Source organism: Astyanax mexicanus, unplaced genomic scaffold (genome assembly GCF_023375975.1).
Source record: "Astyanax mexicanus isolate ESR-SI-001 unplaced genomic scaffold, AstMex3_surface scaffold_41, whole genome shotgun sequence".
In the NCBI taxonomy this organism is placed as follows: Eukaryota; Metazoa; Chordata; class Actinopteri; order Characiformes; family Acestrorhamphidae; genus Astyanax; species Astyanax mexicanus.
The window spans coordinates 660001-677500 of record NW_026040051.1 but is presented as its reverse complement, the minus strand read 5'-3'; the positions used below and the strand labels follow the sequence as shown (position 1 = coordinate 677500).

Below are 17500 nucleotides of genomic sequence, written 5' to 3'. Positions count from 1 at the left end.
GACCATGGTAATAGAAGCAAGAGGGGAAAAGCTTAAAGCACCTGGTATTGCCAGGTTGTCTTCCATCCAAGTACTAACCAGGCCAAACCCTGCTTAGCTTCCGAGAGTAGACGAGATCGGGCGTTCTCAGGGTTGTGTGACCGTAAGAGATTGCACAACTCTCATCAAGACTACTTATGCGACTTCATCTATGTTCGGTTTAAAAAAAAACACACTAGTAACGTATAACAAGACCATGGTCATAGAAGCAAGAGGGCAAAAGCTTACAGCACCTAGTATTCCCAGGTGGTCTCCCATCCAAGTACTAACCAGGCCAAACCCCGCATAGCTTCCGAGATCAGACGAGATCGGGCGTTCTCAGGGTAGTGTGACCGTAAGCCATTGCAGAGCTGTCATCAAGACTACTTATGCGACTTCATGTATGTTGGGTTTCAGGTAATACACTAGTAATGTATAACAAGACCACGGTCATAGAAGCAAGAGGGGAAAAGCCTACAGCACCTGGTATTCCCAGGTGGTCTCCCATCCAAGTACTAACCAGGCCAAACCCTGCTTAGCTTCCGAGAGTAGACAAGATCGGGCGTTCTCAGGGTAGTGTGACCGTAAGCCATAGCAGAGCTCTCATCAATACTACTTATGCAACTTCATCTATGTTGGGTTTCAGATAACAAACTAGTAATGTATAACAAGACCATGGTCATAGAAGCAAGAGGGCAAAAGCTTACAGCACCTGGTATTCCCAGGTGGTCTCCCATCCAAGTACTAACCAGGCCAAGCCCTGCTTAGTTTCCGAGATCGGACGAGATCGGGCGTTCTAAGGATTGTGTGACCATAAGCGACTGCAGAACTCTCATCAAGACTACTTATGCGACTTCATCTATGTTCGGTTTCAAATAACACACTAGTAACGTATAACAAGACCATGGTCATAGAAGCAAGAGGGGAAAAGCTTACAGCACTTGGTATTCCCAGGTGGTCTCCCATCCTACTACTAACCAGGCCAAACCCTGCTTAGCTTCCGAGATCAGACGAGATCGGGCGTTCTCAGCGTAGTCTGACCGTACGCGAATGATGACCTCTCATCAAGACTACTTATGCGAATTCATCGATGTTGGGTTTCAGATAACAAACTAGTAATGTATAACAAGACCATGGTAATAGAAGCAAGAGGGGAAAAGCTTACAGCACCTGGTATTCCCAGTTGGTCTCCCATCCAAGTACTAACCAGACCAAACCCTCCTTAGCTTCCGAGATCAGACGAGATCGAGCGTTCTCAGAGTAGTGTGACCGTAAGCGATTGCAGAACTCTCATCAAGACTACTTATGCGACTTCATCTATGTTGGGTTTTACATTACACACTAGTAATGTATAACAAGACCATGGTCATAGAAGCAAGAAGTAAAAAGCTTACAGCACCTGGTATTACCAGGTGGTCTCCCATCCAAGTACTAACCAGGCCAAACCCTGCTTAGCTTCCGAGATCAGACGAGATCGGGGGTTCTCAGGGTACTGTGACTGTATGCAATTGCAATACTCTCATCAAGACTATTTATGCGACTTCATCTATGTTGGGTTTTACATTACACACTAGTAATGTATAACAAGACCATGGTCATAGAAGCAAGAAGTAGAAAGCTTACAGCACCTGGTATTACCAGGTGGTCTCCCATCCAAGTACTAACCAGGCCAAACCCTGCTTAGCTTCCGAGATCAGACGAGATCGGGCGTTCTCAGGGTAGTGTGACCGTAATCGATTGCTGACCTCTCATCAAGACTACTTATGCGACTTCATCTATGTTGGGTTTCATATAATACACTAGTAATGTATAACAAGACCATGGTCATAGAAGCAAGAGGGGAAAAGCTTACAGCACCTGGTATTCCCAGGTGGTCTCCCATCCAAGTACTAACCAGGCCAAACCCTGCTTAGCTTCCGAGATCAGACGAGATCTGGCGTTGTCAGGGTAGTGTGACCGTAAGCCATTGCAGAGTTCTCATCAAGACTACTTATGCAACTTCATCTATGTTAGGTTTCAGACAACAAACTAGTAATGTATAACAAGACCATGGTAATAGAAGCAAGAGGGGAAAAGCTTAAAGCACCTGGTATTCCCAGGTGGTCTTCCATCCAAGTACTAACCAGGGCAAACCCTGCTTAGCTTCCGAGATCAGACGAGATCGGGCGTTCTCAGGGTTGTGTGACCTTAAAGAATTGCAGAACTCTCATCAAGACTACTTATGCGACTTCATCTATGTTGGGTTTCAGATAATACACTAGTAATGTATAACAAGACCATGGTCATAGAAGCAAGAAGGGAAAAGCTTACAGCACCTGGTATTACGAGGTGGTCTCCCCTCCAAGTACTAACCAGGTCAAACCCTGCTTAGCTTCCGAGACCAGACTAGATCAGGCATTCTCAGGGTAGTGTGACTGTATGCGATCGCAACACTCTCATCAAGACTATTTATGCGACTTCATCTATGTTGGGTTTCAGATGACACACTAGTAACGGATAACATAACCATGGTCATAGAAGCAAGAGGGAAAAGCTTACAGCACCTGGTATTCCCAGGTGGTCTCCCATCCAAGTACTAACCAGGCCAAACCCTGCTTAGCTTCCTAGATCAGACGAGACCGGGCGTTCTCAGCGTAGTCTGACCGTACGCGATTGATGACCTCTCATCAAGACTACTTATGCGAATTCATCGATGTTGGGTTTCAGATAACAAACTAGTAATGTATAACAAGACCATGGTAATAGAAGCAAGAGGGGAAAAGCTTACAGCACCTGGTATTCCCAGGTGGTCTCCCATCCAAGTACTAACCAGGCCAAACCCTCCTTAGCTTCCGAGATCAGACGAGATCGAGCGTTCTCAGAGTAGTGTGACCGTAAGCGATTGCAGAACTCTCATCAAGACTACTTATGCGACTTCATCTATGTTGGGTTTTACTTTACACACTAGTAATGTATAACAAGACCATGGTCATAGAAGCAAGAAGTAAAAAGCTTACAGCACCTGGTATTACCAGGTGGTCTCCCATCCAAGTGCTAACCAGGCCAAACCCTGCTTAGCTTCCGAGATCAGACGAGATCGAGCGTTCTCAGAGTAGTGTGACCGTAAGCGATTGCAGAACTCTCATCAAGACTACTTATGCGACTTCATCTATGTTGGGTTTTACATTACACACTAGTAATGTATAACAAGACCATGGTCATAGAAGCAAGAAGTAAAAAGCTTACAGCACCTGGTATTACCAGGTGGTCTCCCATCCAAGTACTAACCAGGCCAAACCCTGCTTAGCTTCCGAGATCAGACGAGATCGGGCGTTCTCAGGGTAGTGTGACCGTAATCGATTGCTGACCTCTCATCAAGACTACTTATGCGACTTCATCTATGTTGGGTTTCATATAACAAACTAGTAATGTATAACAAGACCATGGTAATAGAAGCAAGAGGGGGAAAGCTTAAAGCACCTGGTATTCCCAGGTGGTGTTCCATCCAAGTACTAACCAGGGCAAACCCTGCTTAGCTTCCGAGATCAGACGAGATCGAGCGTTCTCAGGGTAGTGTGACCGTAAGCGATTGCAGAACTCTCATCAAGACTATTTATGCGACTTCATCTATGTTGGGTTTTAGATTACACACTAGTAATGTATAACAAGACCATGGTCATAGAAGCAAGAGGGGAAAAGCTTACAGTACCTGGTATTTCCAGGTGGTCTCCCATCCAAGTACTAACCAGGCCAAACCCTGCTTACCTTCCGAGATCAGACAAGATCGAGCGTTCTGAGGGTAGTGTGACTGTATGCGATTGCAACCCTCTCATCAAGACTATTTATGCGACTTCATCTATGTTGGGTTTCAGATAACACTCTAGTAACGTATAACAAGACCATGGTAATAAATCAAGAGGGGAAAAGCTTACAGCACCTGGTATTCCCAGGTGGTCTCCCATCCAAGTACTAACCAGGACAAACCGTGCTTAGCTTCCGAGATCAAACCAGATCGGGCGTTCTCAGGGTTGTTTGACCTTAAGGTATTGCAGAACTCTAATCAAGACTACTTATGCAACTTCATCTATGTTGGGGTTTCAAACAACACACTAGTATTGTATAACAAGACCATGGTCATAGAAGCAAGAGGGGAAAAGCTTACAGCACCTGGTATTCCCAGGTGGTCTCCCATCTAATTACTAACCAGGCCAAATCCTGCTTAGCTTCCGAAATCAGACGAGATCGGGCGTTCTCAGGTTTGTGTGACCTTAAAGAATTGCAGAACTCTCATCAAGACTACTTATGCGACTTCATCTATGTTGGGTTTCAAACAACACACTAGTAATGTTTAACAAGACCATGGTCATAGAAGCAAGAGTGGAAAAGCTTACAGCACCGGGTATTCCCAGGTGGTCTCCCATCCAAGTACTAACCAGGCCAAACCCTGCTTAGCTTCCAAGACCAGACGAGATCGGGCGTTCTCAGGGTTGTGTGATTGTAAGCGATTGCAGAACTATCATCAAGACTACTTATGTGACTTCATCTATGTTGGGTTTCAGATGACACACTAGTAATGTATAACAAGACCATGGTCATAGAAGAAAGAGGGCAAAAGCTTACAGCACCTGGTATTCCCAGGTGGTCTCCCATCCAAGTACTAACCAGGCCAAACACTGCATAGCTTCCGAGATCAGACGAGATCGGGCGTTCTCAGGGTAGTGTGACCGTAAGCCATTGCAGGGCTCTCATCAAGACTACTTATGCAACTTCATCTATGTTGGGTTTCAGATAACAAACTAGTAATGTATAACAAGACCATTGTAATAGAAGCAAGAGGGGAAAAGCTTAAAGCACCTGGTATTCCCAGGTGGTCTTCCATACAAGTACTAACCAGGGCAAACCCTGCTTAGCTTCCGAGATCAGACGAGATCGGGCGTTCTCAGGGTAGTGTGACTGTAAACGATTGCAGAATTATCATCAAGACTACTTATGCGACTTCATCTATGTTGGGTTTCAGATGACACTCTAGTAACGTATAACATGACCATGGTCATAGAAGCAAGAGGGGAAAACTTACAGCACCTGGTATTCCCAGGTGGTCACCCATCCAAGTACTAACCAGGCCAAACCCTGCTTAGCTTACGAGATCAGACGAGATCGGGCATTCTCAGGGTAGTGTGACCGTAAACGATTGCTGACCTCTAATCAAGACTACTTAAGCGACTTCATCTAAGTTGGGTTTCAGATAATACACTAGTAATGTATAACAAGACCATGGTCACAGAAGAAAGAGGGGAAAAGCTTACAGCACCTGGTATTCCCAGGTGGTCTCCCATCCAAGTACTAACCAGGCCAAACACTGCTTAGCTTCCGAGATCAGACGAGATCGGGCGTTCTCAGGTTAGTGTGACTGTAAACGATTGCAGAATTATCATCAAGACTACTTATGCGACTTCATCTATGTTGGGTTTCAGATGACACTCTAGTAACGTATAACATGACCATGGTCATAGAAGCAAGAGGGGAAAACTTCCAGCACCTGGTATTCCCAGGTGGTCACCCATCTAATTACTAACCAGGCCAAACCCTGCTTAGCTTACAAGATCAGACGAGATCGGGCATTCTCAGGGTAGTGTGACCGTAAACGATTGCTGACCTCTCATCAAGACTACTTAAGCGACTTCAGCTATGTTGGGTTTCAGATAATACACTAGTAATGTATAACAAGACCATGGTAATAGAAGCAAGAGGGGAAAAGCTTACAGCACCTGGTAGTCCCAGGTTTTCTTACATCCAAGTACTAACCAGGGCAAACCCTGCTTAGCTTCCGAGATCAGACGAGATCGAGCGTTCTCAGGGTAGTGTGACCGTAAGCGATTGCAGAACTCTCATCAAGACTACTTATGCGACTTCATCTATGTTGGGTTTTAGATTACACACTAGTAATGTATATAAAGACCATGGTCATAGAAGCAAGAGGGGAAAAGCTTACAGCACCTGGTATTCCCAGGTGGTCTCCCATCCAAGTACTAACCAGGCCAAACCCTGCTTAGCTTCCGAGAAAAGACGAGATCGGGTGTTCTAAGGGTAGTGTGACCGTAAGCCATTGCAGAGCTCTCATCAAGACTACTTATGCAACTTCATCTATGTTGGGTTTCAGATAACAAACTAGTAATGTATAACAAGACCATTGTAATAGAAGCAAGAGGGGAAAAGCTTAAAGCACCTGGTATTCCCAGGTGGTCTTCCATACAAGTACTAACCAGGGCAAACCCTGCTTAGCTTCCGAGATCAGACGAGATTGGGCGTTCTCAGGGTAGTGTGACTGTAAACGATTGCAGAATTATCATCAAGACTACTTATGCGACTTCATCTATGTTGGGTTTCAGATGACACTCTAGTAACGTATAACATGACCATGGTCATAGAAGCAAGAGGGGAAAACTTACAGCACCTGGTATTCCCAGGTGGTCACCCATCCAAGTACTAACCAGGCCAAACCCTGCTTAGCTTACGAGATCAGACGAGATCGGGCATTCTCAGGGTAGTGTGACCGTAAACGATTGCTGACCTCTCATCAAGACTACTTAAGCGACTTCATCTATGTTGGGTTTCAGATAATACACTAGTAATGTATAACAAGACCATGGTCGCAGAAGAAAGAGGGAAAAAGCTTACAGCACCTGGTATTCCCAGGTGGTCTCCCATCCAAGTACTAACCAGGCCAAACACTGCTTAGCTTCCGAGATCAGACGAGATCGGGCGTTCTCAGGGTAGTGTGACTGTAAATGATTGCAGAATTATCATCAAGACTACTTATGCGACTTCATCTATGTTGGGTTTCAGATGACACTCTAGTAACGTATAACATGACCATGGTCATAGAAGCAAGAGGGGAAAACTTACAGCACCTGGTATTCCCAGGTGGTCACCCATCCAAGTACTAACCAGGCCAAACCCTGCTTAGCTTACGAGATCAGACGAGATCGGGCATTCTCAGGGTAGTGTGACCGTAAACGATTGCTGACCTCTAATCAGACTACTTAAGCGACTTCATCTATGTTGGGTTTCAGATAATACACTAGTAATGTATAACAAGACCATGGTAATAGAAGCAAGAGGGGAAAAGCTTAAAGCACCTGGTATTCCCAGGTGGTCTTACATCCAAGTACTAACCAGGGCAAACCCTGCTTAGCTTCCGAGATCAGACGAGATCGAGCGTTCTCAGGGTAGTGTGACCGTAAGCGATTGCAGAACTCTCATCAAGACTACTTATGCGACTTCATCTATGTTGGGTTTTAGATTACACACTAGTAATGTATATAAAGACCATGGTCATAGAAGCAAGAGGGGAAAAGCTTACAGCACCTGGTATTCCCAGGTGGTCTCCCATCCAAGTACTAACCAGGCCAAACCCTGCTTAGCTTCCGAGAAAAGACGAGATCGGGCGTTCTAAGGGTAGTGTGACCGTAAGCCATTGCAGAGCTCTCATCAAGACTACTTATGCAACTTCATCTATGTTGGGTTTCAGATATCAGAGTAGTAATGTTTAACAAGACCATGGTAATAGAAGCAAGAGGGGAAAAGCTTACAGCACCTGGTATTCCCAGGTGGTCTCCCATCCAAGTACTAACCAGGCCAAACCCTGCTTAGCTTCCGAAATCAGACGAGATCGGGCGTTCTCAGGGTAGCGTGACCGTAAGCGATTACAGAACTGTCATCAAGACTACTTATGCGACTTCATCTATGTTGGGTTTTAGATTACACACTTGTAATGTATAACAAGACAAAGGTCATAGAAGCAAGAGGGGAAAAAGCTTACAGCACCTGGTAACAGCTGGTCTTCCATCCAAGTACTAACCAGGGCAAACCCTGCTTAGTTTCCGAGATCAGACGAGATCGGGCGTTCTCAGGGTAGTGTGACCGTAAGCGATTGCAAAATTCTCATCAAGACTACTTATGCAACTTCATCTATGTTGGGTTTCAGATAATACACTAGTAATGTATAACAAGACCATGGTCATAGAAGCAAGAGGGGAAAAGCTTACAGCACCTGGTATTCCCAGGTGGTCTCCCATCCAAGTACTAACAAGGCCAAACCCTGCTTAGCTTCCGAGATCAGACGAGATCGGGCGTTCTCAGGGTAGTGTGACCGTAAGCCATTGCAGAGCTCTCATCAAGACTACTTATGCAACTTCATCTATGTTGGGTTTCAGATAACAAACTAGTAATGTATAACACGACCATGGTAATAGAAGCAAGAAGGGAAAAGCTTACAGCACCTGGTATTCCCAGGTGGTCTTCCATCCAAGTACTAACCACGGCAAACCCTGCTTAGCTTCCGAGATCAGACGAGATTGGGCGTTCTCAGGGTAGTGTGACCGTAAGCGACTGCAGAACTCTCATCAAGACTACTTATGCGACTTCATCTATGTTGTGTTTTAGATTACACACTAGTAATGTATGACAAGACCATGGTCGTAGAAGCAAGAGGGGAAAAGCTTACAGCACCTGGTATTACCAGGTGGTCTCCCATCCAAGTACTAACCAGGCCAAACCCTGCTTAGCTTCCGAGATCAGACGAGATCGGGCGTTCTCAGGGTAGTGTGACTGTAAGCGATTGCAGAGTTATCATCAAGACTACTTATGCGACTTATCTATGTTGGGTTTCAGATAACACACTAGTAATGTATAACAAGACCATGGTCATAGAAGCAAAAAGTGGAAAGCTTACAGCACCTGGTATTCCGAGGTGGTCTCCCATCCAAGTACTAACCAGGCCAAACCCTGCGTAGCTTCCGAGATCAGACGAGATCGGGCGTTCTCAGATTAGTGTGACCGTAAGCGATTGCAGAGCTCTCATAGAGACTACTTATGCGACTTCATCTATGTTGGGTTTCAGACAACACTCTAGTAACGTATAACAAGACCATGGTCATTAATCAAGAGGGGAAAAGCTTACAGCACCTGGTATTCCCAGGTGGTCTCCCATCCAAATACTACCAGGCCAAACCCTGCTTAGCTTCCGAGATCAGACGAGATCGGGCATTCTCAGGGTAGTGTGACTGTAAGCTATTGCAGAACTATCATCAAGACTACTTATGCGACTTCATCTATGTTGGGTTTCAGATGACACACTAGTAACATATAACATGACCATGGTCATAGAAGCAAGAGGGGAAAAGCTTACAGCACCTGGTATTCCCAGGTGGTCTCCCATCCAAGTACTAACCAGGCCAAACCCTGCTTAGCTTCCAAGATCAGACGAGATCGGGGGTTCTCAGGGTACTGTGACTGTATGCAATTGCAATACTCTCATCAAGACTATTTATGCGACTTCATCTATGTTGGGTTTCAGATAACAATCTAGTAACGTATAACAAGACCATGGTCATAAATCAAGAGGGAAAAAGCTTACAGCACCTGGTATTCCCAGGTGGTCTCCCACCCAAATACTACCAGGCCAAACCCTGTTTAGCTTCCGAGATCAGACGAAATCGGGCGTTCTCAGGGTAGTGTGACTGTAAGCGATTGCAGAACGATCATCAAGACTACTTATGCGACTTCATCTATGTTGGGTTTCAGATAACAAACTAGTAATGTATAACAAGACCATGGTCATAGAAGCAAGAAGGGAAAAGCTTACAGCACCTGGTATTCCCAGGTGGTCTCCCATCCAGGTACTATCCAGGCCAAACCCTGCTTAGCTTCCGAGATCAGACAAGATCGGGCGTTCTCAGGGTTGTGGGACCTTAAGGAATTGCACAACTCTCATCAAGACTACTTATGCGACTTCATCTATGTTGGGTTTCAAACAACACACTAGTATTGTATAACAAGACCATGGTCATAGAAGCAAGAGGGAAAAAGATTACAGCACCGGGTATTCCCAGGTGGTCTCCCATCCAAGTACTAACCAGGCCAAACCCTGCTTAGCTTCCGAGATCAGACGAGATCGGGCGTTCTCAGGGCAGTGTGACCGTAAGCCATTGCAAAGCTCTCATCAAGACTACTTATGCAACTTCATCTATGTTTGGTTTCAGATAACAAACTAGTAATGTATAACAAGACCATGGTAATAGAAGCAAGAGGGGAAAAGCATACAGCACCTGGTATTCCCAGGTGGTCTTCCATCCAAGTACTAAAGAGGCCAAACAATGCTTAGTTTCCGAGATCAGACGAGATCGGGCGTTCTCAGGGTAGTGTGACCGTAAGCGATTGCAAAACTCTCATCAAGACTACTTATGCGACTTCGTCTATGTTGGGTTTCAGATAATAAACTAGTAATGTATAAGAAGACCATGGTCACAGAAGCAAGAGGGGAAAAGCTTACAGCACCTGGTATTCCCAGTTGGTCTCCCATCCAAGGACTAACCAGGCCAAACAATGCTTAGCTTCCGAGATCAGACGAGATCGGGCGTTCTCAGGGTAGAGTGACCGTAAGCCATTGCAGAGCTCTCATCAAGACTACTTATGCAACTTCATCTATGTTGGGTTTCAGATAACAAACTAGTAATGTATAACAAGACCATGGTAATAGAAGCAAGAGGGGAAAAGCTTAAAGCACCTGGTATTCCCAGGTGGTCTTCCATCCAAGTACTAACCAGGCCAAACCCTGCTTAGCTTCCGAGATCAGACGAGATCGGGCGTTCTCAGGGTAGTGTGACTGTATGCGATTGCAACATTCTCATCAAGACTATTTATGCGACTTCATCTATGTTGGGTTTCAGATAACACTCTAGTAACGTATAACAAGACCGTGGTCATAAATCAAGAGGGGAAAAGCTTACAGCACCTGGTATTCCTAGGTGGTCTCCCATCCAAGTACTAACCAGGCCGAACCTTGCTTAGCTTCCAAGATCAGACAAGATCGGGTGTTCTCAGGGTAGTGTGACCGTAAGCAATTACAGAACTCTCATCAAGACTACTTATGCGACTTCATCTATGTTCGGTTTCAAATAACACACTAGTAACGTATAACAAGACCATGTTCATAGAAGCAAGATTCCCAGGTGGTCTCCCATCCAAGTACTAACGAAGCCAAACCCTGCTTAGCTTCCGAGATCAGACGAGATCGGGCGTTCTCAAGGTAGTGTTACCGCAAGCGATTGCTGACCTCTCATCAAGACTACTTATGACACTTCATCTATGTTGGGTTTCAGATAACAAAGTAGTAATGTATAACAAGACCATGGTAATAGAAGCAAGAGGGGAAAAGCTTAAAGCACCTGGTATTCCCAGGTGGTCTTCCATCCAAGTACTAACCAGGCCAAACCCTGCTTAGCTTCCGAGATCAGACGAGATCGGGCGTTCTCAGGGTAGTGTGACTGTATGCGATTGCAACATTCTCATCAAGACTATTTATGCGACTTCATCTATGTTGGGTTTCAGATAACACTCTAGTAACGTATAACAAGACCGTGGTCATAAATCAAGAGGGGAAAAGCTTACAGCACCTGGTATTCCTAGGTGGTCTCCCATCCAAGTACTAACCAGGCCGAACCTTGCTTAGCTTCCAAGATCAGACAAGACCGGGTGTTCTCAGGGTAGTGTGACCGTAAGCAATTACAGAACTCTCATCAAGACTACTAATGCGACTTCATCTATGTTCGGTTTCAAATAACTCACTAGTAACGTATAACAAGACCATGTTCATAGAAGCAAGATTCCCAGGTGGTCTCCCATCCAAGTACTAACGAAGCCAAACCCTGCTTAGCTTCCGAGATCAGACGAGATCGGGCGTTCTCAAGGTAGTGTTACCGCAAGCGATTGCTGACCTCTCATCAAGACTACTTATGACACTTCATCTATGTTGGGTTTCAGATAACAAACTAGTAATGTATAACAAGACCATGGTAATAGAAGCAAGAGGGGAAAAGCTTAAAGCACCTGGTATTCCCAGGTGGTCTTCCATCCAAGTACTAACCAGGGCAAACCCTGCTTAGCTTCCGAGATCAGATGAGATCGAGCGTTCTCAGGGTAGTGTGACCGTAAGCGATTGCAGAACTCTCATCAAGACTATTTATGCGACTTCATCTATGTTGGGTTTTAGATTACACACTAGTAATGTATAACAAGACCATGGTCATAGAAGCAAGAGGGGAAAAGCTTACAGCACCTGGTATTACCAGGTGGTCTCCCATCCAAGTACTAACCAGGCCAAACCCTGCTTAGCTTCCGAGATCAGACGAGATCTGGCGTTCTCAGGGTAGTGTGACTGTATGCAAATGAAACACTCTCATCAAGACTATTTATGCGACTTCATCTATGTTGGGTTTCAGATAACACTCTAGTATCGTATAACAAGACCATGGTCATAAATCAAGAGGGGAAAAGCTTACAGCACCTGGTATTCCCAGGTGGTCTCCCATCCAAGTACTAACCAGGGCAAACCCTGCTTAGTTTCAGAGGTCAGACGAGATCGGGTGTTCTCAGGGTAGTGTGACTGTAAGCAATTGCAGAAATATCATCAAGACTACTTATGCGACTTCATCTATGTTCGGTTTCAAAAAACACACTAGTAACGTATAACAAGACCATGGTCATAGAAGCAAGAGGGGAAAAGCTTACAGCACCTGGTATTCCCAGGTGGTCTCCCATACAAGTACTGACCAGGCCAAACCCTGCTTAGCTTCCGAGATCAAACCAGATCGGGCGTTCTCAGGGTTGTGTGACCTTAAGGTATTGCAGAACTCTCATCAAGACTACTTATGCGACTTCATCTATGTTGGGTTTCAAACAACACACTAGTATTGTATAACTAGACCATGGTCATAGAAGCAAGAGGGGAAAAGCTTACAGCACCTGGTAATCCCAGGTGGTCTCCCATCCAATTACTAACCAGGCCAAACCCTACCTAGCTTCCGAGATCAGACGAGATCGGGCGTTCTCAGGGCAGTGTGACCGTAAGCCATTGCAAAGCTCTCATCAAGACTACTTATGCAACTTCATCTATGTTGGGTTTCAAATAATAAACTAGTAATGTATAACAAGACCATGGTAATAGAAGCAAGAGGGGAAAAGCTTAAAGCACCTGGTATTCCCAGGTGGTCTTCCATCCAAGTACTAACCAGGGCAAACCCTGCTTAGCTTCCGAGATCAGACGAGATCGAGCGTTCTCAGGGTAGTGTGACCGTAAGCGATTGCTGAACTCTCATCAAGACTACTTATGCGACTTCATCTATGTTGGGTTTCAGATTATACACTAGTAATGTATAACAAGACCATGGTAATAGAAGCAAGAGGGGAAAAGCTTACAGCACCTGGTATTCCCAGGTGGTCTTCCATCCAAGTACTAACCAGGGCAAACTCTGCTTAGTTTCCGAGATCAGGTGTTCTCAGGGTAGTGTGACCGTAAGCGATTGCAAAGCTCTCATCAAGACTACTTATGCGACTTCATCTATGTTGGGTTTCAGATTATACACTAGTAATGTATAACAAGACCATGGTAACAGAAGCAAGAGGGGAAAAGCTTACAGCACCTGGTATTCCCAGGTGGTCTTCCATCCAAGTACTAACCAGGGCAAACTCTGCTTAGTTTCCGAGATCAGGTGTTCTCAGGGTAGTGTGACCGTAAGCGATTGCAAAGCTCTCATCAAGACTACTTATGCGACTTCATCTATGTTGGGTTTCAGATTATACACTAGTAATGTATAACAAGACCATGGTAACAGAAGCAAGAGGGGAAAAGCTTACAGCACCTGGTATTCCCAGGTGGTCTTCCATCCAAGTACTAACCAGGGCAAACCCTGCTTAGCTTCCGAGATCAGACGAGATCGAGCGTTCTCAGGGTAGTGTGACCGTAAGCGATTGCTGAACTCTCATCAAGACTACTTATGCGACTTCATCTATGTTGGGTTTCAGATTATACACTAGTAATGTATAACAAGACCATGGTAATAGAAGCAAGAGGGGAAAAGCTTACAGCACCTGGTATTCCCAGGTGGTCTTCCACCCAAGTACTAACCAGGGCAAACTCTGCTTAGTTTCCGAGATCAGGTGTTCTCAGGGTAGTGTGACCGTAAGCGATTGCAAAGCTCTCATCAAGACTACTTATGCGACTTCATCTATGTTGGGTTTCAGATTATACACTAGTAATGTATAACAAGACCATGGTAACAGAAGCAAGAGGGGAAAAGCTTACAGCACCTGGTATTCCCAGGTGGTCTTCCATCCAAGTACTAACCAGGGCAAACCCTGCTTAGTTTCCGAGATCAGGCGTTCTCAGGGTAGTGTGACCGTAAGCGATTGCAAAACTCTCATCAAGACTACTTATGCGACTTCATCTATGTTGGGTTTTAGATTACACACTAGTAATGTATATCAAGACCATGGTCATAGAAGCAAGAGGGGAAAAGCTTACAGCACCTGGTATTCCCAGGTGGTCTCCCATCCAAGTACTAACCAGGCCAAACCCCGCTTAGCTTCCGAGATCTGACGAGATCTGGCGTTCTCAGGGTATTGTGACCGTAAGCGATTGCAGAACTGTCATCAAGACTACTTATGCGACTTCATCTATGTTGGGTTTCAGATAATACACTAGTAATGTATAACAAGACCATGGTCATAGAAGCAAGAGGGGAAAAGCTTACAGCACCTGGTACTCCCAGGTGGTCTCCCATCCAAGTACTAACCAGGCCAAACCCAGCTTAGCTTCCGAGATCAGACGAGATCGGGTGTTCTCAGGGTAGTGTGACCGTAAGCCATTGCAGAGCTCTCATCAAGACTACTTATGCAACTTCATCTATGTTCGTTTTCAAACAACACACTAGTAACGTATAACAAGACCATGGTCATAGAAGCAAGAGGGGAAAAGCTAACAGCACCTGGTATTCCCAGGTGGTCTCCCATCCAAGTACTAACCAGGCCAAACCCTGCTTAGCTTCCGAGATCAGACGAGATCGGGCGTTCTCAGGGTAGTGTGACCGTAAGCGATTGCTGACCTCTCATCAAGACTACTTATGCGACCTCATCTATGTTGGGTTTCAGGCAATACACTTGTAATATATAACAAGACCATGGTCATAGAAGCAAGAGGAGAAAAGCTTACAGCATCTGGTATTCCTAGGTGGTCTCCCATCCAAGTACTAACCAGGCCAAACCCTGCTTAGCTTCCGAGATCAGACGAGATCGGGCGTTCTCAGGGCAGTGTGACCGTAAGCCATTGCAAAGCTCTCATCAAGACTACTTATGCAACTTCATCTATGTTTGGTTTCAGATAACAAACTAGTAATGTATAACAAGACCATGGTAATAGAAGCAAGAGGGGAAAAGCTTACAGCACCTGGTATTCCCAGGTGGTCTTCCATCCAAGTACTAACCAGGGCAAACCCTGCTTAGTTTCCGAGATCAGATGAGATCGGGCGTTCTCAGGGTAGTGTGACCGTAAGCGATTGCAAAACTCTCATCAAGACTACTTATGCGACTTCATCTATATTGGGTTTTAGATTACACACTAGTAATGTGTATCAAGACCATGGTCATAGAAGCAAGAGGGGAACAGCTTAGAGCACCTGGTATTCTCAGGTGGTCTCCCATCCAAGTACTAACCAGGCCAAACCCTGCTCAGCTTCCGAGATCAGACGAGATCGGGCATTCTCAGAGTTGTGTGACCGTAAGCAATTGCAGAACTCTCATCAAGACTACTTATGCGACTTCATCTATGTTCGGTTTCAAATAACACACTAGTAACGTATAACAAGACCATGGTCATAGAAGCAAGAGGGGAAAGGCTTACAGCACCTGGTATTCCCAGGTGGTCTCCCATACAAGTACTAACAAGGCCAAACCCTGCTTAGCTTCCGAGATCAGACGAGATCGGGCGTTCTCACGGTAGTGTGACCGTAAGCGATTGCTGACCTCTCATCAAGACTACTTATGCGACTTCATCTATGTTGGGTTTCAGATAATACACTAGTAATGTATAACAAGACCATGGTCACAGAAGCAAGAAGTGAAAAGCTTACAGCACCTGGTATTCCCAGGTGGTCTCCCATACAAGTACTAACCAGGCCAAACCCTGCTTAGCTTCCGAGATCAGACGAGATCGGGCATTCTCAGGGTTGTGTGACCTTGAGGGATTGCAGAACTCTCATCAAGACTACTTATGCGACTTCATCTATGTTGGGTTTCAAACATCACACTAGTAATGTATAACAAGACAATGGTCTTAGAAGCAAGAGGGGAAAAGCTTACAGCACCTGGTATTCTCAGGTGGTCTCCCATCCAAGTACTAACCAGGCCAAACCCTGCTTAGCTTCCGAGATCTGACGAGATCGGGCGTTCTCAGGGCAGTCTGAACGTAAGCCATTGCAGAGCTCTCATCAAGACTACTTATGCAATTTCATCTATGTTTGGTTTCAGATAACAAACTAGTAATGTATAACAAGACCATGGTAATAGAAGCAAGAGGGGAAAAGCTTACAGCACCTGGTATTCCCAAGTGGTCTTCCATCCAAGTACTAACCAGGGCAAACCCTGCTTAGTTTCCGAGATCAGACGAGATCGGGCGTTCTCAGGGTAGTGTGATCGTAAGCGATTGCAACACTCTTATCAAGACTATTTATGCGACTTCATCTATGTTGGGTTTCAGATAACACTCTAGTAACGTATAACAAGACCATGGTCATAAATCAAGAGGGGAAAAGCTTACAGCACCTGGTATTGCCAGGTGGTCTCCCACCCAAGTACTTACCAGGCCAAACCTTGCTTAGCTTCCGAGATCAGACGAGATCGAGCGTTCTCAGGGTAGTGTGACTGTAAGCGATTGCAGAGTTATCATCAAGACTACTTATGCGACTTATCTATGTTGGGTTTCAGATAACACACTAGTAATGTATAACAAGACCATGGTCATAGAAGCAAAAAGTGAAAAGCTTACAGCACCTGGTATTCCCAGGTGGTCTTCAATCCAAGTACTAACCAGGGCAAACCCTGCTTAGTTTCCAACATCAGACAAGATCTGGCGTTCTCAGGGTAGTGTGAACGCAAGCAATTGCAGAACTCTCATCAAGACAACTTATGCGACTTCATCTATGTTGCATTTCAAATAACATACTAGTAATGTATAACAAGACCATGGTCATAGAAGAAAGAGGGGAAAAGCTTATAGCACCTGGTATTCCCAGGTGGTCTCCCATCCATGTACTAACCAGGCCAAACCCTGCTTAGCTTCCGAGATCAGACGAGATCGGGCGTTCTCAGGGTAGTGTGACCGTAAGCGATTGCAAAACTCTCATCAAGACTACTTATGCGACTTCATCTATGTTGGGTTTTAGATTACAAACTAGTAATGTATATCAAGACCATGGTCATAGAAGCAAGAGGGGAGAAGCTTACAGCACCTGGTATTCTCGGGTGGTCTCCCATCCATGTACTAACCAGGCCAAACCCCGCTTAGCTTCCGAGATCAGACGAGATTGGGTGTTCTCAGGGTAGTGTGACCGTAAGCGTTTGCAACACTCTCATCAAGACTATTTATGCGACTTCATCTATGTTGGGTTTC

The 17500-nt window shown here is 45.2% G+C and overlaps 28 non-coding genes and 47 pseudogenes across 28 annotated transcripts; all 75 read right to left on the bottom strand.

The window, feature by feature from the left end:
- Positions 1 to 29: 29 nt before the first annotated feature.
- On the bottom strand, positions 30 to 148 carry LOC125794727 (5S ribosomal RNA; annotated as a pseudogene).
- A 112-nt stretch (positions 149 to 260) lies between these two features.
- On the bottom strand, positions 261 to 379 carry LOC125794590 (5S ribosomal RNA). The gene has a single exon (XR_007433696.1). It is a non-coding gene; the product is annotated as a 5S ribosomal RNA (ribosomal RNA).
- Positions 380 to 489: 110 nt separating this feature from the next.
- Positions 490 to 608, bottom strand: LOC125794666 (5S ribosomal RNA; annotated as a pseudogene).
- A 110-nt stretch (positions 609 to 718) lies between these two features.
- On the bottom strand, positions 719 to 837 carry LOC125794575 (5S ribosomal RNA). Its single transcript, XR_007433680.1, has one exon. It is a non-coding gene; the product is annotated as a 5S ribosomal RNA (ribosomal RNA).
- A 110-nt stretch (positions 838 to 947) lies between these two features.
- LOC125794670 (5S ribosomal RNA) lies at positions 948 to 1066 on the bottom strand (annotated as a pseudogene).
- Positions 1067 to 1176: 110 nt separating this feature from the next.
- On the bottom strand, positions 1177 to 1295 carry LOC125794668 (5S ribosomal RNA; annotated as a pseudogene).
- A 110-nt stretch (positions 1296 to 1405) lies between these two features.
- Positions 1406 to 1524, bottom strand: LOC125794675 (5S ribosomal RNA; annotated as a pseudogene).
- Positions 1525 to 1634: 110 nt separating this feature from the next.
- On the bottom strand, positions 1635 to 1753 carry LOC125794582 (5S ribosomal RNA). The gene has a single exon (XR_007433688.1). It is a non-coding gene; the product is annotated as a 5S ribosomal RNA (ribosomal RNA).
- A 110-nt stretch (positions 1754 to 1863) lies between these two features.
- On the bottom strand, positions 1864 to 1982 carry LOC125795131 (5S ribosomal RNA). Its single transcript, XR_007434142.1, has one exon. It is a non-coding gene; the product is annotated as a 5S ribosomal RNA (ribosomal RNA).
- Positions 1983 to 2092: 110 nt separating this feature from the next.
- Positions 2093 to 2211, bottom strand: LOC125794641 (5S ribosomal RNA; annotated as a pseudogene).
- A 110-nt stretch (positions 2212 to 2321) lies between these two features.
- Positions 2322 to 2440, bottom strand: LOC125794729 (5S ribosomal RNA; annotated as a pseudogene).
- A 109-nt stretch (positions 2441 to 2549) lies between these two features.
- On the bottom strand, positions 2550 to 2668 carry LOC125794685 (5S ribosomal RNA; annotated as a pseudogene).
- Positions 2669 to 2778: 110 nt separating this feature from the next.
- On the bottom strand, positions 2779 to 2897 carry LOC125794587 (5S ribosomal RNA). Its single transcript, XR_007433693.1, has one exon. It is a non-coding gene; the product is annotated as a 5S ribosomal RNA (ribosomal RNA).
- A 110-nt stretch (positions 2898 to 3007) lies between these two features.
- LOC125794677 (5S ribosomal RNA) lies at positions 3008 to 3126 on the bottom strand (annotated as a pseudogene).
- A 110-nt stretch (positions 3127 to 3236) lies between these two features.
- On the bottom strand, positions 3237 to 3355 carry LOC125794581 (5S ribosomal RNA). The gene has a single exon (XR_007433687.1). It is a non-coding gene; the product is annotated as a 5S ribosomal RNA (ribosomal RNA).
- A 110-nt stretch (positions 3356 to 3465) lies between these two features.
- Positions 3466 to 3584, bottom strand: LOC125794692 (5S ribosomal RNA; annotated as a pseudogene).
- A 110-nt stretch (positions 3585 to 3694) lies between these two features.
- On the bottom strand, positions 3695 to 3813 carry LOC125794701 (5S ribosomal RNA; annotated as a pseudogene).
- A 109-nt stretch (positions 3814 to 3922) lies between these two features.
- On the bottom strand, positions 3923 to 4041 carry LOC125794704 (5S ribosomal RNA; annotated as a pseudogene).
- A 111-nt stretch (positions 4042 to 4152) lies between these two features.
- On the bottom strand, positions 4153 to 4271 carry LOC125794709 (5S ribosomal RNA; annotated as a pseudogene).
- Positions 4272 to 4381: 110 nt separating this feature from the next.
- LOC125794579 (5S ribosomal RNA) lies at positions 4382 to 4500 on the bottom strand. The gene has a single exon (XR_007433685.1). It is a non-coding gene; the product is annotated as a 5S ribosomal RNA (ribosomal RNA).
- Positions 4501 to 4610: 110 nt separating this feature from the next.
- On the bottom strand, positions 4611 to 4729 carry LOC125794593 (5S ribosomal RNA). Its single transcript, XR_007433699.1, has one exon. It is a non-coding gene; the product is annotated as a 5S ribosomal RNA (ribosomal RNA).
- Positions 4730 to 4839: 110 nt separating this feature from the next.
- On the bottom strand, positions 4840 to 4958 carry LOC125794690 (5S ribosomal RNA; annotated as a pseudogene).
- Positions 4959 to 5067: 109 nt separating this feature from the next.
- LOC125794598 (5S ribosomal RNA) lies at positions 5068 to 5186 on the bottom strand. The gene has a single exon (XR_007433704.1). It is a non-coding gene; the product is annotated as a 5S ribosomal RNA (ribosomal RNA).
- A 110-nt stretch (positions 5187 to 5296) lies between these two features.
- LOC125794609 (5S ribosomal RNA) lies at positions 5297 to 5415 on the bottom strand. Its single transcript, XR_007433715.1, has one exon. It is a non-coding gene; the product is annotated as a 5S ribosomal RNA (ribosomal RNA).
- A 109-nt stretch (positions 5416 to 5524) lies between these two features.
- LOC125794715 (5S ribosomal RNA) lies at positions 5525 to 5643 on the bottom strand (annotated as a pseudogene).
- Positions 5644 to 5753: 110 nt separating this feature from the next.
- On the bottom strand, positions 5754 to 5872 carry LOC125794717 (5S ribosomal RNA; annotated as a pseudogene).
- A 110-nt stretch (positions 5873 to 5982) lies between these two features.
- On the bottom strand, positions 5983 to 6101 carry LOC125794630 (5S ribosomal RNA). Its single transcript, XR_007433736.1, has one exon. It is a non-coding gene; the product is annotated as a 5S ribosomal RNA (ribosomal RNA).
- Positions 6102 to 6211: 110 nt separating this feature from the next.
- Positions 6212 to 6330, bottom strand: LOC125794710 (5S ribosomal RNA; annotated as a pseudogene).
- Positions 6331 to 6439: 109 nt separating this feature from the next.
- Positions 6440 to 6558, bottom strand: LOC125794597 (5S ribosomal RNA). Its single transcript, XR_007433703.1, has one exon. It is a non-coding gene; the product is annotated as a 5S ribosomal RNA (ribosomal RNA).
- Positions 6559 to 6668: 110 nt separating this feature from the next.
- On the bottom strand, positions 6669 to 6787 carry LOC125794584 (5S ribosomal RNA). Its single transcript, XR_007433690.1, has one exon. It is a non-coding gene; the product is annotated as a 5S ribosomal RNA (ribosomal RNA).
- A 109-nt stretch (positions 6788 to 6896) lies between these two features.
- Positions 6897 to 7015, bottom strand: LOC125794596 (5S ribosomal RNA). Its single transcript, XR_007433702.1, has one exon. It is a non-coding gene; the product is annotated as a 5S ribosomal RNA (ribosomal RNA).
- Positions 7016 to 7124: 109 nt separating this feature from the next.
- LOC125794706 (5S ribosomal RNA) lies at positions 7125 to 7243 on the bottom strand (annotated as a pseudogene).
- Positions 7244 to 7353: 110 nt separating this feature from the next.
- On the bottom strand, positions 7354 to 7472 carry LOC125794645 (5S ribosomal RNA; annotated as a pseudogene).
- A 110-nt stretch (positions 7473 to 7582) lies between these two features.
- On the bottom strand, positions 7583 to 7701 carry LOC125794552 (5S ribosomal RNA). The gene has a single exon (XR_007433656.1). It is a non-coding gene; the product is annotated as a 5S ribosomal RNA (ribosomal RNA).
- A 337-nt stretch (positions 7702 to 8038) lies between these two features.
- LOC125795197 (5S ribosomal RNA) lies at positions 8039 to 8157 on the bottom strand. The gene has a single exon (XR_007434208.1). It is a non-coding gene; the product is annotated as a 5S ribosomal RNA (ribosomal RNA).
- A 110-nt stretch (positions 8158 to 8267) lies between these two features.
- On the bottom strand, positions 8268 to 8386 carry LOC125794689 (5S ribosomal RNA; annotated as a pseudogene).
- Positions 8387 to 8496: 110 nt separating this feature from the next.
- LOC125795219 (5S ribosomal RNA) lies at positions 8497 to 8615 on the bottom strand. The gene has a single exon (XR_007434230.1). It is a non-coding gene; the product is annotated as a 5S ribosomal RNA (ribosomal RNA).
- Positions 8616 to 8724: 109 nt separating this feature from the next.
- On the bottom strand, positions 8725 to 8843 carry LOC125794664 (5S ribosomal RNA; annotated as a pseudogene).
- A 109-nt stretch (positions 8844 to 8952) lies between these two features.
- On the bottom strand, positions 8953 to 9070 carry LOC125794606 (5S ribosomal RNA). Its single transcript, XR_007433712.1, has one exon. It is a non-coding gene; the product is annotated as a 5S ribosomal RNA (ribosomal RNA).
- A 110-nt stretch (positions 9071 to 9180) lies between these two features.
- LOC125794650 (5S ribosomal RNA) lies at positions 9181 to 9299 on the bottom strand (annotated as a pseudogene).
- A 109-nt stretch (positions 9300 to 9408) lies between these two features.
- On the bottom strand, positions 9409 to 9526 carry LOC125794651 (5S ribosomal RNA; annotated as a pseudogene).
- Positions 9527 to 9636: 110 nt separating this feature from the next.
- On the bottom strand, positions 9637 to 9755 carry LOC125794674 (5S ribosomal RNA; annotated as a pseudogene).
- A 110-nt stretch (positions 9756 to 9865) lies between these two features.
- Positions 9866 to 9984, bottom strand: LOC125795110 (5S ribosomal RNA). The gene has a single exon (XR_007434121.1). It is a non-coding gene; the product is annotated as a 5S ribosomal RNA (ribosomal RNA).
- Positions 9985 to 10094: 110 nt separating this feature from the next.
- On the bottom strand, positions 10095 to 10213 carry LOC125794722 (5S ribosomal RNA; annotated as a pseudogene).
- A 110-nt stretch (positions 10214 to 10323) lies between these two features.
- Positions 10324 to 10442, bottom strand: LOC125794688 (5S ribosomal RNA; annotated as a pseudogene).
- Positions 10443 to 10552: 110 nt separating this feature from the next.
- LOC125794635 (5S ribosomal RNA) lies at positions 10553 to 10671 on the bottom strand (annotated as a pseudogene).
- A 109-nt stretch (positions 10672 to 10780) lies between these two features.
- On the bottom strand, positions 10781 to 10899 carry LOC125794640 (5S ribosomal RNA; annotated as a pseudogene).
- An 86-nt stretch (positions 10900 to 10985) lies between these two features.
- Positions 10986 to 11103, bottom strand: LOC125794735 (5S ribosomal RNA; annotated as a pseudogene).
- Positions 11104 to 11213: 110 nt separating this feature from the next.
- Positions 11214 to 11332, bottom strand: LOC125794634 (5S ribosomal RNA; annotated as a pseudogene).
- Positions 11333 to 11441: 109 nt separating this feature from the next.
- LOC125794676 (5S ribosomal RNA) lies at positions 11442 to 11560 on the bottom strand (annotated as a pseudogene).
- An 86-nt stretch (positions 11561 to 11646) lies between these two features.
- Positions 11647 to 11764, bottom strand: LOC125794734 (5S ribosomal RNA; annotated as a pseudogene).
- Positions 11765 to 11874: 110 nt separating this feature from the next.
- Positions 11875 to 11993, bottom strand: LOC125794661 (5S ribosomal RNA; annotated as a pseudogene).
- Positions 11994 to 12103: 110 nt separating this feature from the next.
- On the bottom strand, positions 12104 to 12222 carry LOC125794652 (5S ribosomal RNA; annotated as a pseudogene).
- Positions 12223 to 12331: 109 nt separating this feature from the next.
- Positions 12332 to 12450, bottom strand: LOC125794656 (5S ribosomal RNA; annotated as a pseudogene).
- Positions 12451 to 12560: 110 nt separating this feature from the next.
- On the bottom strand, positions 12561 to 12679 carry LOC125794687 (5S ribosomal RNA; annotated as a pseudogene).
- Positions 12680 to 12789: 110 nt separating this feature from the next.
- LOC125794697 (5S ribosomal RNA) lies at positions 12790 to 12908 on the bottom strand (annotated as a pseudogene).
- A 110-nt stretch (positions 12909 to 13018) lies between these two features.
- On the bottom strand, positions 13019 to 13137 carry LOC125794672 (5S ribosomal RNA; annotated as a pseudogene).
- Positions 13138 to 13247: 110 nt separating this feature from the next.
- Positions 13248 to 13356, bottom strand: LOC125794731 (5S ribosomal RNA; annotated as a pseudogene).
- A 110-nt stretch (positions 13357 to 13466) lies between these two features.
- LOC125794730 (5S ribosomal RNA) lies at positions 13467 to 13575 on the bottom strand (annotated as a pseudogene).
- A 110-nt stretch (positions 13576 to 13685) lies between these two features.
- On the bottom strand, positions 13686 to 13804 carry LOC125794600 (5S ribosomal RNA). Its single transcript, XR_007433706.1, has one exon. It is a non-coding gene; the product is annotated as a 5S ribosomal RNA (ribosomal RNA).
- A 110-nt stretch (positions 13805 to 13914) lies between these two features.
- LOC125794732 (5S ribosomal RNA) lies at positions 13915 to 14023 on the bottom strand (annotated as a pseudogene).
- Positions 14024 to 14133: 110 nt separating this feature from the next.
- Positions 14134 to 14242, bottom strand: LOC125794728 (5S ribosomal RNA; annotated as a pseudogene).
- A 110-nt stretch (positions 14243 to 14352) lies between these two features.
- Positions 14353 to 14471, bottom strand: LOC125794615 (5S ribosomal RNA). Its single transcript, XR_007433721.1, has one exon. It is a non-coding gene; the product is annotated as a 5S ribosomal RNA (ribosomal RNA).
- A 110-nt stretch (positions 14472 to 14581) lies between these two features.
- On the bottom strand, positions 14582 to 14700 carry LOC125795076 (5S ribosomal RNA). Its single transcript, XR_007434087.1, has one exon. It is a non-coding gene; the product is annotated as a 5S ribosomal RNA (ribosomal RNA).
- A 110-nt stretch (positions 14701 to 14810) lies between these two features.
- Positions 14811 to 14929, bottom strand: LOC125795083 (5S ribosomal RNA). The gene has a single exon (XR_007434094.1). It is a non-coding gene; the product is annotated as a 5S ribosomal RNA (ribosomal RNA).
- Positions 14930 to 15039: 110 nt separating this feature from the next.
- LOC125794576 (5S ribosomal RNA) lies at positions 15040 to 15158 on the bottom strand. The gene has a single exon (XR_007433682.1). It is a non-coding gene; the product is annotated as a 5S ribosomal RNA (ribosomal RNA).
- Positions 15159 to 15268: 110 nt separating this feature from the next.
- Positions 15269 to 15387, bottom strand: LOC125794617 (5S ribosomal RNA). Its single transcript, XR_007433723.1, has one exon. It is a non-coding gene; the product is annotated as a 5S ribosomal RNA (ribosomal RNA).
- A 110-nt stretch (positions 15388 to 15497) lies between these two features.
- On the bottom strand, positions 15498 to 15616 carry LOC125794649 (5S ribosomal RNA; annotated as a pseudogene).
- Positions 15617 to 15726: 110 nt separating this feature from the next.
- Positions 15727 to 15845, bottom strand: LOC125794633 (5S ribosomal RNA; annotated as a pseudogene).
- A 110-nt stretch (positions 15846 to 15955) lies between these two features.
- Positions 15956 to 16074, bottom strand: LOC125794673 (5S ribosomal RNA; annotated as a pseudogene).
- Positions 16075 to 16184: 110 nt separating this feature from the next.
- On the bottom strand, positions 16185 to 16303 carry LOC125795218 (5S ribosomal RNA). The gene has a single exon (XR_007434229.1). It is a non-coding gene; the product is annotated as a 5S ribosomal RNA (ribosomal RNA).
- A 110-nt stretch (positions 16304 to 16413) lies between these two features.
- Positions 16414 to 16532, bottom strand: LOC125794683 (5S ribosomal RNA; annotated as a pseudogene).
- Positions 16533 to 16641: 109 nt separating this feature from the next.
- LOC125794663 (5S ribosomal RNA) lies at positions 16642 to 16760 on the bottom strand (annotated as a pseudogene).
- Positions 16761 to 17098: 338 nt separating this feature from the next.
- LOC125794574 (5S ribosomal RNA) lies at positions 17099 to 17217 on the bottom strand. Its single transcript, XR_007433679.1, has one exon. It is a non-coding gene; the product is annotated as a 5S ribosomal RNA (ribosomal RNA).
- Positions 17218 to 17327: 110 nt separating this feature from the next.
- On the bottom strand, positions 17328 to 17446 carry LOC125794603 (5S ribosomal RNA). Its single transcript, XR_007433709.1, has one exon. It is a non-coding gene; the product is annotated as a 5S ribosomal RNA (ribosomal RNA).
- Between the last annotated feature and the right edge of the window lie 54 nt (positions 17447 to 17500).